The sequence below is a fragment of the Benincasa hispida genome, chromosome 12, assembly GCF_009727055.1.
Source record: "Benincasa hispida cultivar B227 chromosome 12, ASM972705v1, whole genome shotgun sequence".
Taxonomy (NCBI): Eukaryota; Viridiplantae; Streptophyta; class Magnoliopsida; order Cucurbitales; family Cucurbitaceae; genus Benincasa; species Benincasa hispida.
The window spans coordinates 81089473-81107788 of record NC_052360.1 but is presented as its reverse complement, the minus strand read 5'-3'; the positions used below and the strand labels follow the sequence as shown (position 1 = coordinate 81107788).

The 18316-nt window shown below is 29.5% G+C and overlaps 1 long non-coding RNA gene and 1 pseudogene across 1 annotated transcript; one reads left to right on the top strand and one right to left on the bottom strand.

Moving 5' to 3' along the window:
- Positions 1-2139: 2139 nt before the first annotated feature.
- LOC120068477 lies at positions 2140-5295 on the bottom strand. The gene is made up of 3 exons (XR_005479212.1): positions 5131-5295; positions 4463-4650; positions 2140-2387 (listed from the first exon to the last, which is right to left on the bottom strand). It is a non-coding gene; the product is annotated as an uncharacterized LOC120068477 (long non-coding RNA).
- A 695-nt stretch (positions 5296-5990) lies between these two features.
- LOC120067682 lies at positions 5991-9827 on the top strand (annotated as a pseudogene).
- The last annotated feature ends 8489 nt before the right edge of the window (positions 9828-18316 follow it).

Below are 18316 nucleotides of genomic sequence, written 5' to 3'. Positions count from 1 at the left end.
TACACGTTTAGGAATGCTTTTAAAATCATCACAATCACTTTTGTCATTTTTTAAATCACTCTAAAATATATTTCTAATTACTTTAAATTAATTTAGGAGGGAGTTGTAACTCACACTCTCTTCTTTCTCTGTTAATCGTACGTGGAAATCTGGTTCAGTTAAGTATGGTATTCTTCATCTTCTTCACTAAAGAATTATAGAGTCTCTCCGTGTGAATTTTTTCCCCATAATACACACTCCTAAGAAATTTCCTCTCTCTCAGATTTATCTTCCCTCTTCCAAAACTCAAAGCCGATATACTCTTGAGAATTCTCTACCCAAAAGAGAATACAGAAGGCTCCAATTGGTGGTGTCCTTCTTGTTGGTTCTTGGCTTGTATTCGGTCGTGATCGATTAGGAGGATTGTGAGAGGTTTTGGCTTCAAGGGTAAGTTGATCCTAACCTCTTCCTCATTATCTAATTTAATGCATGCTTTAAATTTAATGTTTATGCATAATTATATGTACTGTGAATTCAATTATGTGAAAATCTAAAATTGGACGATCCTGCTTTTGTAATCAAACTTCACCATTCCTTCAATATATTCACCTCCATTGTCATATTGTAATGCCTTAATTACCATATTGAATTGGGTGCTTATCATTTGGAGAAAAGGTTCGAAAGCATCTAATGTGTCTGATTTTTGTTTAAGGGAATAAATCCATAAATATCTACTAAATTCATCTATAAACGAGACATAGTACATATAGCCATTAGTAGAGATCACCGAGGTTGGTCCCCAAACGTCTATGTGAACAATTTGAAACATAGTAGAAATATGAGATTGAGAGTCAGAGAATGAAAGAGCACTTGCCTTGCCAGATTGTCAGGAATCACAAAACAAACATTCTTCGTTAGTCTTAACTGGAAGATTATAATCTCTTAAGTATTGAATTTAAAACTTTGGACGATGGGTATTCCAATCGTCGATGCAGTTGGATTGTTTGCTGAGGAGGTCGATCCGCCTCCATTACCCTTACCTAGGAATTGAGATGAATCGAACTCCCTGTCATACCTATGATAATAGACATCTATAATGTGACCAAACCTCTTACAGGCTTTACACATTGGTCGGTTTCCTCAGCTTTTTCCACAACCTCTGAAGTTGTTGTTATTACCACCTCCACTAAAGTTATTGTAGTTCCTCTATCCATTTGATTGTTATCGACTGTTTGCGTGATTGTTTCCTTAAGTATTATTTTAATTAGGTGATTTTGGGCCATTGGAGTTTCTATTGTAGGCCATATTGACAGAAATGTTGTGTCTAAATGTTATGTTGGCTTTGGTGTTGTTCTAATACTCAAGTCGCTTTTCAAATGACAGAAGTTCAGATTGTATATCAAGCCATGATATGTTCAGTTTTCTCTGGATAACAACCAATACAGGGTTGTATTCTTCATCAAGGCCAAGTAGTACTTGTGATACCAACGCTCTAGTTGCCACCGGACTTCCAGTCTGAGCTAAATTATCTGAATATAACTTCATTAACTTCAAGTATTCACTCATCTTAGAGTTACCTTTCCGAGTCTGCTGGAAGACTTGAAGGAGATAGTCCTCCTGTGCTCTCGATTGAACTCCAAATAAATTGTGAATGACATCCCACGGTTCCTTCGCATTGTGGAAGCCCATAAGTTGAACAGCCACCTTCGATGTCATCGAGGATTATAACCAGCCGAGTAGGAGCTGATCCACAGTAATCCAAGCCTTATATTGGGGATTTACTATCCCTGTTGCTATTGAGCTAGAGGCTCCTCCCATGGTTGTCAATATTTCGGATTCAGTAGAACTCGCCTGAGATGATGTAGCAGCAAGCGAGGGAAGAAATATAGGAGGACAAGGATTGTTACCTGATAAATGTCCTTTAAACTTATAGCTACAAGATGGGTAGGGCTGGAGTTTTCACATCATGAAATTCCCTCACTCTAGCTTTATGCTGGTGATTTGGTTGAATAGTTGATTCAAGGGAAGATTGCTAAATTTGATAGGTTTAGAGATTGCACTAGAGGATCCAGTGGGGAAGGCGTCTGCCCTTGAAGGCTCTAATACCAAATCAATGATTCAAAGTAATTTTGGAGAGAAATATTATGTACTTTTATTATATTATTCAAGAGGCTGTAAAAGCATTTTTATACACAACAAAACCCTAAATTGAGGGGTACAACAATTATTCAAAAACAAGTCAATAATTGATCGACAATACAGATGGAAAAAAATCAAAGAATGAAGGAATCGTAACAGACTTGGATATTTCTACAGATCTTCACACGTGAACTTTACGGCTGACTTGGCTTAATTGTGCAGATGTGGCAATTGTTGACTTTTGACTCTTGTCCAACTTGTCTTTCTCCCTAGCAATGTATAGGTTACTATTTTATATTTCATATTAAAAAAATGCTTGTTTTGACTTTTTGAATTTGAGAAAATAAACTTTCTTCACTTCTTGTTTGACGCATGTGTTGGTGTAATAATATATTTAAGTTGCATTCACTCATATCTAATTTGAGTGGTTTCATGCTAAATTTTAGTAATTTATAATATATATAACAATGGTGGTATAGAGCTCACTCCTAATTCTTGATATTAACTATAATGATCTTCTAACAGTGTAATTAAATAAATTTTAGACAATGGGTCTCAAAGTCAACTTTTTTAAAATCTCAAGAACCATTTTGAGCTCACTCACCAAATATAGATTACGTTATTTTCAAAAAAAAAAAGAAAAAGAGAAGAAGAAAGAAAGAAAAAAAAAACAGTGTAATTAAATAAAATTTAGACATTTTAATTGATGAAAGTTATTATTTTAAACCCTTAAGCCAAATGATATAGAATTCTTTTGTTTTATTAAGATTCCATTTGGTAATCATTTTAATTTTTGTTTTTGTTTCTGAAAATTAAACCTATTTCATCTACATTTCTTATAATGATGTGTATTTTTCTTAAACACAATGATTAAATTCTTAGCCAAATTTAAAAAACAAAAGCAATTTTTGAAAGTTATGGTTTTTAGTTCTTAAAATTTGACTTGGTTTTTTAAATTATTGATGAAATGTAAATAACAATTAGATGTGTAAGTTCTGTTCAGACTAATTATAGGAAGTTGCTTCAGTGGTCATGTGGTTGTACTTTCCGATGGGGAATTAAGTTCAAATATTTTGGCGAGGCAATATATTTTTTTATTTTTTAAATATCTAAACTTTCAATTTTAACTCTAATAAGTTCATATCTAATAAATATATAGATATTCAATTTAGTATCTAAAAATCTCATAGAATATTAAAAATGCTTACCGATTGACCCTTGTACTAGACCAAAAAAAAAAACATTTTTGTTTCTCATTAGACCTCAAAATTTCAATCTTGTAGCCAATAGTTACATTATCTTTTTTAAAAAATATATTTTAGACACACAAATTAAGATGTTAGTGATCTAATTTATATTTTTTAAAGTTCAAGAACTATATATGACAAAAAATTTAGACATTAATGGGCTAAAATTTGAATCTTATATGAAATTATGCCCCTAACATGAAATTATGGATCTGCCACTATCCGTATGTCATATGAACTATTGATTGCATCACCATATTCAATAGATTAGAGGTTTGAATTCTTTGTTTCTTCAAAATAGCTTTAAACCCATATTTTTCTTAATTAAACTCTTTAAAACTAGATTAAATCATGAAAATCTCTCCAAAAATCTTTTCGAACTAGTACTTCTTACTTCAAGTTTAGATATTTTGTGTGAATGGACTACGAACTATTGTTAATAGTACCAATCCTCAAATCGGTCCACTAAATCAAGTTCTTCAACAGAGTACACACTGATAGATTACATCATAATTCAAATGTTATAAATCATGTATTTAGTTGTTGGAGTACTTTGAATTCGTTTTTGGCATATTTATTTAGAGAAGTTCACTATATAAACTCTCTAATCTTAGAGATACCATTATTGTGTATAATGTAACATTCTCTTTAATAAATTTGTTCTTCTCTGTCTCATGTGAACGTAGCTAATATCTTGTTAGTGGGTCATGTAAATTTGTATGTCGAACTTCTCTATTCTTTTATGGTTTTTATTTATTTATTTATTTTTTACATTATTTATTTGTCGATTTTGTAACATTAGCATTGAAATCAGTTTCGATTCTCCTTCCTACCATATTGTTAAAAAAAATTCTTCCACAACTAAACATGATTGGTGACATTGACATTGTCCATATATGACCTTTAGAAGTATATTTGTATTGGATTTCTTCTCGTCTATTACAAAAATTAAACTTAAATTATGAGACTAATTTGGTAATACTACTAATAAATAAAAATGTAATAAAGTAAAGTAGTGAAATTGGTTTATGTTCAAAACTGTTATGATAATTAAAAGAATATAATAAATAATAATTATGAAGAAAGAAAGACGTTACCTTGTATATAACAAGTTTGAACGGCGCGTGGGGCCCCCACTCTGGAGGTGAGGTCATCAAATTACCCGGCCGTTACATTCGTGGTCACCGACTCAAACGTGGCATCCGCAAATTGGTGTACCCTGTTCTGTGGACCCCACTTTGAACGCCGAACTTCTTATATTTGACCTTCTTCATTGGCCCCTCCTCTAGATTATAATATATTTAAATTTTTTTTCCATACATTCACTTTAAACTTTCAATTTTATCCCATCAAATTTTAAATTTAGATAAATGTTATAATTTATACTCTCAATTTCAATTGTGCCGACACACATATTATCAAAAAAAAAAAAAAATAGAAAAGTAATTACAATAGATAGTACTTCTAGAATAATAATTAAGTGTATAATATGAATTTAAAAAAATTACAATTATATCAAAATCTATTAGTGATAGATTCTATCGCTAATAGATTCCTACCAATAATATATTTTATTACTGATACATTTCGAGAGTTTGATCTACATATTCTTATATCCAAAAATTCTATAAATTTTTTTACATTATATTATATATGCTAATACTTTGGGTTTGATTGCTATATTTGCAACTATTCTATTTAATGTAATAGGGAACTTATGACAAACATGGACATAATTTAATAAATTTAGGGTAAAAAAACTCACCTTTTTCATCTAATATGTTCTTTTATGGAAAGTTAACAGTAGAGCCAATTCACTTTCTCTCTCTCACTCTCACTCTCACTCATTCAACTATTGAGGTTTTTTTAGTGGCTTTGGTTTCAAAAGGGTATCATCATTAGTAGGGGAAAAAAAATCAAAGAGGGTCATTTTAGATATGGGTCTCGTATAGCTTTTCTTAAATACCCTCTTTCTCCTTTTGGCTTTTTATAGTAAATGAAAAACCATATATGAAAAATATGTAAAAAAAAGAAGCTGAGTCATTATTCAATTAACCCCATTAGAAAAAAAAAAAAAAAAAAAAAGTTGACGTCTTTTGCCCTCCACGCAGCTTAAAACTCGCAGTGTGGCAAAATTTAGACAGTCTGTTAGACACGTCTCATTAACCTACCAAATTCTTTATATATATATATATTATATTTACTTTGTTAATAAGAAAACAAAAATACCCCACTATAAAAAATGTGTTAGAATTATAATTATAATTATAATAAGAAAAAAGAGTGTTATTATAAGTTGAAAAACTCACGAGGGATTTCAAGTGAGAGAAAAATAAAAAAAAACAAAAAAAAGACAGCACTAAAATAATAAAAAGAAAAAGAAAAAAGAGAAAGAAAGCGAAAGTGAGTAATATTTAGCAATAGGGCTTATCGCATGTTTGCTTCACGCAAGCAGCTAAATGTAGGTGTTAAGGCTTTGCTCTCTCGCGTGGCTTTAAAGACTTTCTTACTTTCATTTTCTTTTTTTTTTTTTTTTTCCTTTTTAAATTTGTTTTATTTTTCTCTTTTAAAATCAAGTCTCTTCTTCTCTTCTTTCCCCTCATTAAATTAAAATCCTCCCCCAAAAATACATTTCTTTCACTACCACAATTTTCCACCAAACCCTGAAAAACCCTCTTCTCTCCCTTTTCTTCTTTCCTTCCATCTCCCTTCAAAATCACTTCTATTAAGACTAAATAAATCCTCTATAATGAGTGCCAACCCTAGTACTAGCGGCGGCGGAGCCCCGGGAACTGCCAGTACTGGCGGTGGTGTCGGTGGCGGCGGAGGAGGTCCATGTGGGGCCTGCAAGTTCTTGAGAAGAAAGTGTGTTCCCGGTTGCATATTTGCCCCTTATTTCGACTCCGAGCAAGGTGCAGCCCATTTCGCGGCCGTGCACAAGGTTTTCGGAGCCAGCAATGTCTCCAAGCTCCTTCTTCATATCCCGGTCCACAAACGTCTCGACGCTGTCGTAACGATTTGTTACGAGGCTCAAGCCCGCCTTCGGGACCCTGTCTATGGTTGCGTCGCTCATATCTTTGCTCTTCAACAACAGGTAAATTTTGATTGATTGAGTTATGTTCAATTTGAAATATATATATATATATATATAATCATATTTTGTTCTCACTCTTTTTATTTCTTATTTTGAATAACAATTACTATTTAATGGAAATAAATGATTCTCTGCCTACTAACATTTCAATTTTGGAATTTTACTTGTTTCAAACAAAGGCTAGTTTTTGAAGCTATTTCTGAAGTCGGAAGATGAGTTTTTGTTTTTTTTTTTTAAAAAAAAATAAAAAATAGGGTGTTTGTTTTGAGGATTTGAAAACCCAAATAAGGCAATTAAAATGGGATTTAGAGATGTAGGGCTGTTATACCCTTAAATACTAGGGTAGTGCCCTTAAATTGGTAAACAAAAGCTAGTAATTTTAGTTAGGGTGGCAGTTTAAGTTTATATATATATATATTTTACCCTACTATTGAGTTTACTGAAATCTAGACCTATCACTCTTTTGTTGATTATTATCAAATCATTTCTTCGGCGGTTACTACGGTAATATTCCCTAATCAAAATGATCTGTCTTTTTTTTTCCTTTTATTAGTGTTTTGGGGGATTTTTTGTTGTTTTATTATTATTATTATTTTGCAGTTATTAAGGAATTGGTCGGTCTATTGCCTTAAAGCTAAGCCTTTGATTAGAGAGACGAGAGTCATTTCCTACGTTTCCCCAATTTTTAGCTTCTTGTCAGTGTATCTTCTAAAACAACACACACGATATCAATTGTTTTCTTTTTTTTTCTTGAAAAAATATTTTCTACATTTTCTTTTTCTTTTCAAAGCATAAGTAATCTTTTTTATTTTGTTTGTCATTTTTTTTTTTTTTTTTTTTTCACATTTGATTTAGTTTCTATATGTTTTAGAAATGTTTTGTTTTGGAAACTTTTTTTATACCCACGATTTTAATTGTTCTGTTCTCTACGTTTAAGAATATTTTTAAAATTTTAAATTAAAAACCTAATAATTGAGTTTCGTTTAGTAACCATTCTATTTTTTGTTTTTGAAAATTAAGCTTGTGAACACTACTTCTACTTCCAAAATTCTTTCTTTTTATCTACCTTTCACCAATGGTTTAAAAAACCAAATCAAAATTTGAGAACTAAAAAAAATTGGTTTTGTTGTTTAAATTTGGCTAAGAATTCAAACATTGTACTTAAAAAAGATTTAAATCATTGTAAGTAATATAGATGGTATAGACTTAATTTTAAAAAACAAAAACTAAAAACCAAATGGTTCTCAAACAAGATTTTAGTTTTTTGTTTTTGTTTTTGAAAATTAAGCTTATAGACATCACATCCTCTTCAAAATTCTTTCTTTGTTATCTAGTTTTTACCAATTGTTTAAAAAACCAAGTTAAAATTTTTAAACTAAAAAAAATAACTTTTAAAAGGTTGTTTTGTTTTTAGAATTTGACTAAGAATTCAACTATTATACTTAAAAAAGATACAAATCATTGTAAGAAATTGAGAGAAAATAAGCTTAATTTTCAAAAGCAAAAATAGAAAACGAAATGGTTATCAAATGGTGCCTAAAATTTTTCTTTTTCTTTTTGTTTTTAATTTAGATGAGATTTCAAAAGTATTAGTAACAAATGGAAAAAAAAAAACAAAGAAATTGGTATAATTTTGAAGAATATCAAACTAAAAATGAAGGTTTTGAGTTAAAATTTTCAAGGTGAATGAAGTTTATGGACTACAATTTTAAACAATTTTAGTTCACATGACTTGATTAGAACAGGAGTTTTAACATTATGGTTTTGATTGTTACATTTACTTTTAAGTCTTTAATTGGTTAAAAAATTAGTATTGGAGTTGTCATAGAAGGGGTAACAAAGTATATGTGTATATATATAAAGAGATCTTATCCAAATACTATATAGTTCTAATAGTATTTTCGGAGTAAATGTAGTACTTTTACTTCTTTTTTTTTAACCTAATATGTATACTGCATATATTAGCAATACCTACTGCGTAAGTATCTGTGTACTATTAACAGTATGGTTGGTAATTTTTTTTTTTTTTTTTTTTTAAGAAAATAGTACAAAAATGAAAAATTAATTTTATACTTTCTAGCTTCCATTTTAAAACATTATTTTACCTCAAACAACAATGAAAACAGAGACTTTTACTGATCACTTTCTTATTTCTTGTGTAATCTACTCTCCCAATAATATATTTTTACATCTTAACCTCAACTTTCACTATGAAGTTATTTCTATACTTTTTAAATACAATAAACATAGGACAAGCTCAACAATAATGGATATATTTCTTCTTTGAAGTGGGAGGTTTGATTTTTTTATTCTTACAATTATTTGTATTAAAAAAATACAATAAACAAGACATGTTTTTTGTTTTTATATTTTTGCGTCGAATTATATTTTAGCATTTTTCTTTCTTTTTTTTTTTTTCAATACCTTATACTACCACTAGTATGATCTTATTTCTATAGTTTTCTCTCTCTCTCTAATCAACCTATCTTAAAATGAGGGTTTTAAGAGTACAAAAATCAAAATCGACCAAAAGCTCATTTCTTTTTTGGTAAATTGTAAAAGTTGTCCCTAAAATATGGTGGGTAGTTGTTATTACACTGTCGCATTTAAAATTGTAATAATTGAGTCCTTAAACTTATGTAAATGTTAATTAAAATTAAACCTTGACACTTATATAGTTGTAACAATTAAGTCTATATGTCCAAGTGTCTACAACTGTACAAGTTCGAGGGCGTAATTACAATTACTACCAAACTTTAGAGTGGTTTTTGCCATTTGCTTTTTTTTTTTTTTTTAATGCATGGTGGAAGTATGTTTTTCCCATTTTTTTTGTATTATATAAAAAATTAATTTAATCTGGGCCACAAAACATATAGTTTACATGGGAATATTTTTTTCCCTCTTTTTAATGATCTTTAAGATTGAATATAGAAGGTTAATTTATATACATGTGAATTAAAAACGTTGGAAGTGGTGAGTTTTACAAGCCGAGCTGGACGTACTTTCAAGCCCATCTAGCACACCATGGAGCTCCGTCGCCGTCGAACCCAATCTCCGCCACCTCCGCCGCCAAGTTCCCGGCACAAACCCGCTTTCCATCTCAGACCTTGCCGTCCGCCTCCTCCTGCCGGCTACTTACGACTTGTCGGCCCTCCTCGACCCAATGGCTCAGCTGCATGGGCCATGCAAACAGCAGCGGGCTCGACCACCGCATTTCGCCGGTGGAGTGGCGGTTCATCCACGACGGCAGGAGAGGGGCGACTCAACTCTGCCGCGAAACCCTCCTTAGACACGGCGCTCCGCCGTGCTCCGACGCCTCGACGCCGCAACCGTCTCTAAATGAAACTTTTTTTTTTTTTTTTTTTTAATTTAAATTCTTGCCTCTTTGATTCCTCTTTTGTCAAAAATTTTACTGGAAAATTAAAGGGTGCTAGAATTTGGTCTTCTTTTCTTTCTTTCTTTTATTATTTTTTTTAAAATGTTTGATTGGAGTTAAAAGGCAAGAAAAAGAAAAAGATTAAAAAAAAGTTAATAACCCAATAACCATTTATTAATCTTTTTTAGTTTATTATACATGTTTAATTTTCTGGTTCTCCCTGTTCAGTTAGTTTTCTTCGTTTTAAATAGTTAGAAATAGAACACAGATTAGTTCATACATGTAGCTATTATTACTATTTTTTTCTATTTAAAATTTAAGATTAGGCCTTTTTTGTTATTTTTTCCTTCTTTCTTTCATAAACATTCCATCATCAACCATTGTTAGATTGGTTGGCTGAGTCACCCATAAAAAAATTATGTCAAATTGCAAAAACCACCCTTATAACTTAAACTTTCAATTTTAAAATTCGAACCCTCAAAATTATATAAATATTCAGATTTGGTCAAATTGAACCTTTAAACTTACATGATTGTATAAATGTTAACATTTAGGTAAGTTTAAGAGTTCAATTTTTATCATTTGTGGGTCCAATTTCTACCATTATTATAAGCTTAAGGGGTCCAATTTTAACATCTATTGAAGTTTAGAGGCCTAATTTTTATAATTGACAGTTTGACAGTGTAATTGCAACTACGACTTATACTTTAGAGACGGTTTTCGCAATTTGCTCAAAAACTTATGGCGAAGGTAAAAGCGCATATATATTTTATGAAATATTTAATGATGATAGCAGGTCTTGGAACTAGTGAGGTTGAGAAATTTGATCTTCTAACTTCTTAGTGAAATTGCTTTTATTCTCTATATTGAAGTATGTTTTGGTTGAATTCAGCATCCGTAAGAAATAATTTTTTTAGTGTTTAAATCCTTTTTAACTCTTAAGCACATGATAAATGATTTTAAGCAAACCCTTAGTCGTTTTTTAATTTCTTGATTTTCTTTTCTTTAAATTTTATGTTCAAATTTGTGAGAATCAATTAGATTTTTATGTAAATTTCATGTAAAACAACTCTATTTTAACCCATTTTTATCAGCAAAATGTTTTCTTATAGACAAATCCACATGACTAATTTATAGCATTATTATTACTTACTCTTACTCTTACATTTTCTTAATTTCTAAGATTGATAGTGTGTGTTTGAAATAACTTTTGAAATCTATATTTTTAAATAAAACCAATTTTCCTATAAACACCCTTTGAAAAAAAAATTAACAATTCAAATGTGTTTAGTTTAGCGAGGATCATAAGTGTTCCAAAAATGATTTTGAAGCAACTAATGTAAAATGTTCCTAATATATAATAAGAAAATAAAATATATTTATAATTAATATATTATCACTACAAAAGATATCATCTTAAACCTTCTTTTAACCACGTAATATATAAAATAAATTTTTTATTGAAAATATTCCTATATATATTTTTAATTTCTCTATGTTTATAGGCCCATCAATCTTAATATTTCTTTAAATTAAAAATTTAGTCCCGGACTTTCATTGAAATCTAAAAAGTATATGATAGGTTCCTATATTTTATATTTATGTCAATAGACCCATGAATGTTGAAAATAAATATAAAAAAAGGCCTCTAAACTTTGAAGTTTATGAATTTAACGGATTCCAACATATTTAATATTTTTTAAATTAATGATTCTTTCAAGTAAAAATTTTAATTTTGTATATACTAAAATACTTACTTTAAAAGGCTATGGGAGAAACATACAATTAGAGGAAAAAGACAAAAGATAGTAGACTTTTCAAAAATTTTAAAGTTTAGTAATCTATGAAAAATCAAAAGTTTATAGGACTTATTAGTTACAAAATTAAAAGCTCATGAATTATTTGATAAACTTTATGACTAAATTTGTAATAAAGCAATTATAATCTGTCAATAGCTAAATTTAAATCATTTACTAAAAAGTTTGTTGTATACATTTTTATTTTTGTTTGAAAAGTTTCATTTTTCTAAAATTCTGAATTTGACTAAGTAGTCTTTCTAATTTCCCCTATTTCGGGCCGAGCCCTAACCTGAACTGAGTTTGGGCTCCTTTACCTTGTCCCATTTACTATTTGGGCCTTTGACTCTATCTTCTCCTTAGATATTGCGATATTCGTAAGGATATTGGTAATAGATAGTAAAACAAGGAAAAAAAATATATACATCTCTTTAAAATATTTGTAAATATGGAAGTGTTGATTAGTCAATTTTTAAATTTTTTTTTCTAATTTTTAATTATGTCTTTACCTATCTTATCTTGTTGCACACCTTCATCTTCTCTTTCTTTGTTTCTTTTTCTTATTTTATTTTATTTCTTTTTAGAAAATTTTTAGAAATAACACCTTTTAAGTTTTTACCTTACAAAACTAGCACCATTTTTTAAAACTCGTTCAAATAACTTTTCTCAGACCATCTCGGACAAGAGATTACACCGAGATTCTAGTAATTGTTCTAAATTATTATGTGATTTTCCCAAAGCTTATATCAAATCTTATAAATTTTCAAATTTTCTCCAAATTAGATTATATTTACCAAATATTATATCAAAATCTTACGTAATTTTTTAAATCTTTAGCCAAATTTCTAATTTTCAAATCAATTTACCAATTATCCAAATGAATTTTGTAGATGAACCTCGAGTGATTGATTTTGATTCTTAAATGTTTGGAAATATTAAATTTTCCAAAAACAAGTAAAATATGGAAATATAAAATCTTAGTATGAATCTCGGGTAGATTAATACCGAGATTTTATATATTTTCCATATCTTACTTTTTTTTTTTTTTTTTTGCAAAATTTAGTTTTGAAAGATGGAAAGTTGAGGATGCTATTTTTGACAATTTCCCATTCTTTTATTCAGTTTTTGACTCTTTTTTTTTTCTTTTCTTTCTTTCTTTTTTTTTTTTCTTTTTTTTTAAATTTTCATTACTTTCTCTAGTTTTGCATCTTCATTTTTTTTTTAATTTTCTTTTCTTTCTCCGGCTTTTGCTTCTTCCCTTTTATTTTATTTTCTTTCATTTATTCCGTTTTTGCTTCTTCTTCTTTCTTTCTTTTCTTTCTTTCTTTTTTTTTTTTAAATTTTCTTTCCTTTCTCAAATTTTTGCTTCTTTCTTTCTTTTTCCATTTTGTTTAATTTTCTTTTCTTTATCTGATTTTTTCTTCTTCCTTTTTTTTTTCTTAAGAATTATGCGGCTAAGTTTCGTACCCAAGATTAGAAAGTATCTAATTCATAAGTGACTTAACAATTACAAGCCAATCATCAAGTTTGATTATTATAACGAAACATTAAATATAAATAACAAATGAAAACAGATTTGAAAGAAACTTTTTTTTAGTCCACAAATTTACATCATTATTAGAAACATTTCTTAAAAGTTTGAAATAAGAAACAAGAATAGTTATTAAATAAGTTTATTTCTAAATAAATGAGAAATGCGAACACATGCCAATAAATTTTTTTTCTTTTTACAGAGCTTTAAAAGTATGATATCTATCCGAAATAAACTTGAAAAAATTGCATAGATGGCCCAAAAAGTGTTGGAATTTGTGTCCTAAATCTCTTTTATATTCTCGTAATTTGTAAACTTTATATAAACAAATTGTTATTAATAAAATAATTGTTATTTTATAAGCATACACTCGATCCAATAAACAAAGATCTTAGGTTATTTTGTGTAATTTAAACATGAATGTAGAGACATACAGGTGGATCATGTTTAAATGATAACCTAAACGGTCTGTAGTAAATGGATAAGACTGGGTACTGGTGACACTATGGATACGACCCGCTTTGTAGATGTTACAAGTGTTGTAAAGTGCTATAAATGATCTGATCCTGATCATTCATGTGGTGACATATGTGTAGGGGTATCCTATACGAAGAGTTTGTATAAGACTCGACGACGAAATGATTAGTCTCTTATATAACGCCATTAATAGTAAAGACATACATTTCACCAAGATGACCATAGGTGACATGACATGAATCCTGAGTGAGTTGTGAACTCCTGCCTATGAAAGTAGTCCTTGTTGGGATTGGTATCCTAAATCTCTCTTGTATTATTGTAGTTTGTATACATTATATAAACAAGATATTGTTAATAAAATAATTGTTATTTTATGAACATTTACTAAATCCAATAAACTAAGATCCTAGATTATTTTATGTAATTTAAATATATATGTGGAGATATATGTGTGGATCATATTTAAATGATAACCTAAACGGTTTGTAGTAGATGGATAAGGCTGAGTACCTTATCCTGGTGACACTATGGACACGACTCGCCTTGTAGATGTTACAAGTGTTGTAAAGTGCTACAAATGACCTGATCCTGATCATTCATATGGAGACATGTGAGCGGGGGTATCCTATACGTATAGTATGTATAAGATCAGACCACACAATAACTAATCTCATTATATAACACCGTTAATAGTAGAGACTTACATTTCATCAGGATGACCATAAGGGACATGACCTGAATCTTGAGTGAGTTGTGAACTCCTGCATATGAAAGTGGTCCTTTGATTTGCATAGGTGAGAATGGCCAGACTGCCGACTCAATATGTCTACTATTTTGGGATTCATTTTATTCGGGAGTTGGGAACATAGCTATAAAAGACAGAATTTACTTCTTCTTTGATGTCGGGGTACGTAGATAAATTGCTCCATTAAAGGCTGATTCTGAGGTTTATACAATGTGGTCACACCCTCTCTTGGCCCGAGAGGGATTTGGTCATAATTGGACTATGACTTATTGTTTATTTTAGGGATCAGTGATACATACAACTTGTATGTAACTATAGGGGTAAAACGATAATTTTGGTCTAGCTATACTTACAAGCAATTTGTGAAGGGTCATCGCACTATTGATTGGTTATATCCAATGGACACGAAAATATATCTGCAGTGCGAAGAGTACAACTGTCATTAGTGGAGTGACTGACAGTTAATGGATGTTGGGTAATTTAATTAAAGAGTTTAATTAATTATCCAAATACCATTGGAGCTTTAATCGATAGGTCTATAAGGTCTCATCTATAGCTCAACAGGGATTATTGATAATTAATTTTGGATTAATTTGAATTGTTCAAATTAATTTAGGGAATTAATTATATATGATATAATTAATTAAATTAATTATATGCGATATAATTAATATAATACATTTGATACGTTATAATATAAAGTTTATTTGAGAGGAAATAAATATTTGATTATGATTCAAATATTAATTATATAGATGAGATTTATATAATTGAATTTAGTATAAATATGATTTATATTAAATACCATGCATTGTTGAGAGAAATTAAAACTATAAGTTATATTGTATTTGATACAATATAAGAACCTGTCTCTTATACACATCTAGATGTGTATAAGAGACAGCTTAAAAAGCATGATAAACTAGTGGGTTCCAAAGATAAAAAACATAAAAAAAGAAAAAGAAATCGACACCGACCAACCGATGTACACCCCTAGTATTTTATATAACACACACACATACATACATACATACATATATATATAATTATTAATTTAATTTAATTTATTTTAATTTAATTTAAAAATTAATAATATGTGTGTGTTTTATGTTTTTTCATCTTCTTTCAGTGGTTAGAGATTTTCTCTCTGAAAAAGAAAAACTACTAACAGAGAAGATACAGAGAATAAAATAGTTTTCTTCTTCCTCACAAAATCCTCTCCTCCCTCTTTCAAAAAGAAGCAGAGACGACATCTCCTGCCAATTCTATTCCCAAAAGAGAATACATAAGGCTCCTTTTGGTGGTGTCCTCTTCAAGCAGTTCGTGATTGGATCGAGGGATTACGTGAAGACTTTTTGGCTTCAATGGTAAGTCCTATTTTCTCCTTCTTCCTTCTTGAATTACGCATGCTTAAATTTATTTTAATGCTTAATATTTTTTCTTGCTCTAAAAAATTGAGATTCTGAGAAAAAAATGAAAATTGAGATGATCCCCTTCCACTGTGACCTTCATTGGTTCTTTAAAACAGAAGGGCACAAATTAAAATATTTGCGTATTTGTATACCTTAATATTTGTTTACAGAATCAAACGAAGAAGAAGAGTTTGGTTTGGTTGTTCGTTATTTTTACAGAATTACCCTTGAAAGGCAACGAAAAGAAAAAGGACTGTATGAATATTCGTAAAGGACAAGAAAAGTGACAATAAGGTGATCGATAGCTATAATTGATAAAAGCTATCATTGATAGCATGTTATCGGTAATAGAAACTAACATTACTAACACGTTATCGATGATAGAAACTACCATTAATAGCATCGATGATAGAAGTTACCATTAATAAGACGTTATCGATGATAGAGAGCTTTCACTGGTGGCATGATATCAATGAGATCATGGATAACATCTTATTAGTGAGATCATTGATAGCATCTTATCAATGATGTTATCAGCGAAAGAAGTTATCATTAGTAACCATGATATGAGTGATATTAGTGATATTAATGATAGGAGTTAGGTGAATCTATATATCGAGTTTCTTTGAAAGTTCAAAATTAGTTATAGAAGTCTATCATTGCTAGTCTTAAGTGTTAATATGTCAAGATTGACTCTAATTGATGAAAGTCTATCAGTGATAATGATTGATAACTGCTATCAGTGATAGCCGTGATAGAAGATTATTAGTAATAGCTACTGTGTTAATCTTTCAAAGTCGATAGTCATTTATGAAAGTTTATCAGTGATAGCCACTAATAGTTTTCCATCACTGGTATAGCTCAATCTTTCAAAGTTGATAACCACTTATAAAAGTCTATCATTGATAACCATTGATAGCCTTAACTGTTAATAATTCAATGTTGATTCCTATTGATGAAAGTGTATCAATGATATCCACCGATAATTGATAGCAAATTAAAAGCTAATATTTTAAGATTGTATTAATATTTCTCAAATTAAAAGCTACCTCTGGTAGCAATTAATAGCAACTATCAAAGATAACTTTCAATTTGAGAAAACCGGGAAGAAACGAGTAAAATGGTGACTAGGTGTGGACTTTTTAGTCTTTTACTATTTTATGTTCTATATATACAATTATTTTATCCTTGTACTATATATTTTATTATTTTGAACTTAAATTCTATTTATGCAACCAGCCTAGATATTATAAAAAATTATACTTTTATAATGATCTTTGGGTTTTTTTTTTCCTTCAGAAGTTTCTAAAATTTATATTAGTATGAGATTTAGTCAAGTTCACATGGCTGACATGTGGAAAATCAGTACTTGAAAGTCAATGTTTGATTATGTGGAAATCTAACATGCCCAAGTCACTTAATTAAAAATTCATCCTTCGCATCCAATTTGTTTATATTATAGGTTAAATGGTAAATTTGATCACAATAGTTTGGACAAAGTTATAATTTACTCCCATGATTTTAAAAGTTAAGATTTGATTGCTATAGTTTGATAATATCTCATAAATAAGTGTATGGTTTGATAAAATCCTCATACATAGTCCTTACCATAGTGACTATTTATATAAACCTCAAATTTGTCATTTTATCTATATTATATCTTTCAGACATAGTAAACACAAAATCAAAAGCTTCCAATCTCATTAGATATAAAATTCAATTTTATATCTATTAAAAATCATTTCATTAATAAAGAAAATGGAATATGTCAAGAAACTATTCTATACAACATTGAAAGTTCATAGACAACCTATTAAACTTAATGACTTATCTAGACATGTTTTTTTTATATAAAAAAAAGCTTAAATACGAATAGACACAATTTCAATATTTAGGTACTAAAATTCGTAATTTACCCTATATATTGGTATTTTTTCTTAATCCCCTGGTTTTAATCTAACGAATAGGTTGATAATCTTTCCACAAGATGTAGAAGTTAAATATATAGGAAACTCATTGGTGAAGTACTTTATACAAACCATCAAATGCCTCCAAAACAATCGCACACTCATGAATGAAGGGCACTTATTGATAGAAAAAAATGGAGAGAACTAGTAAAAGAGAGGAAGTGATATAAAACTCCAGTACTTGAATTTCATTCCAATTAGGCCTTATATAGGCTCAAAGTACATCATAAATAACAAACTAACCACCCAAAACAAATAGCACAAGACTAGCACAAAGAATAGCAACCCTAAAGACTAACAACAAGAAACTAAATATAATCAATTCTATTTTTAACACCCTCCCTTAAACTAAAACTATGCAATTTAGTATTTAATTTAAAGAAGTAGAGGAAACTACCCGAAGTAAGCTTCGAAGCTTCACAAATGTTGCTAATTTGAGAGGCTTGGTTAAAATATCTGCCACTTGATCTTCACTTTTACAATATCTTAGATTGATAATTCCATCATTTGTAAGATTCCTCAAGTAATGGTATCTTACATCAATGTGTTTGCT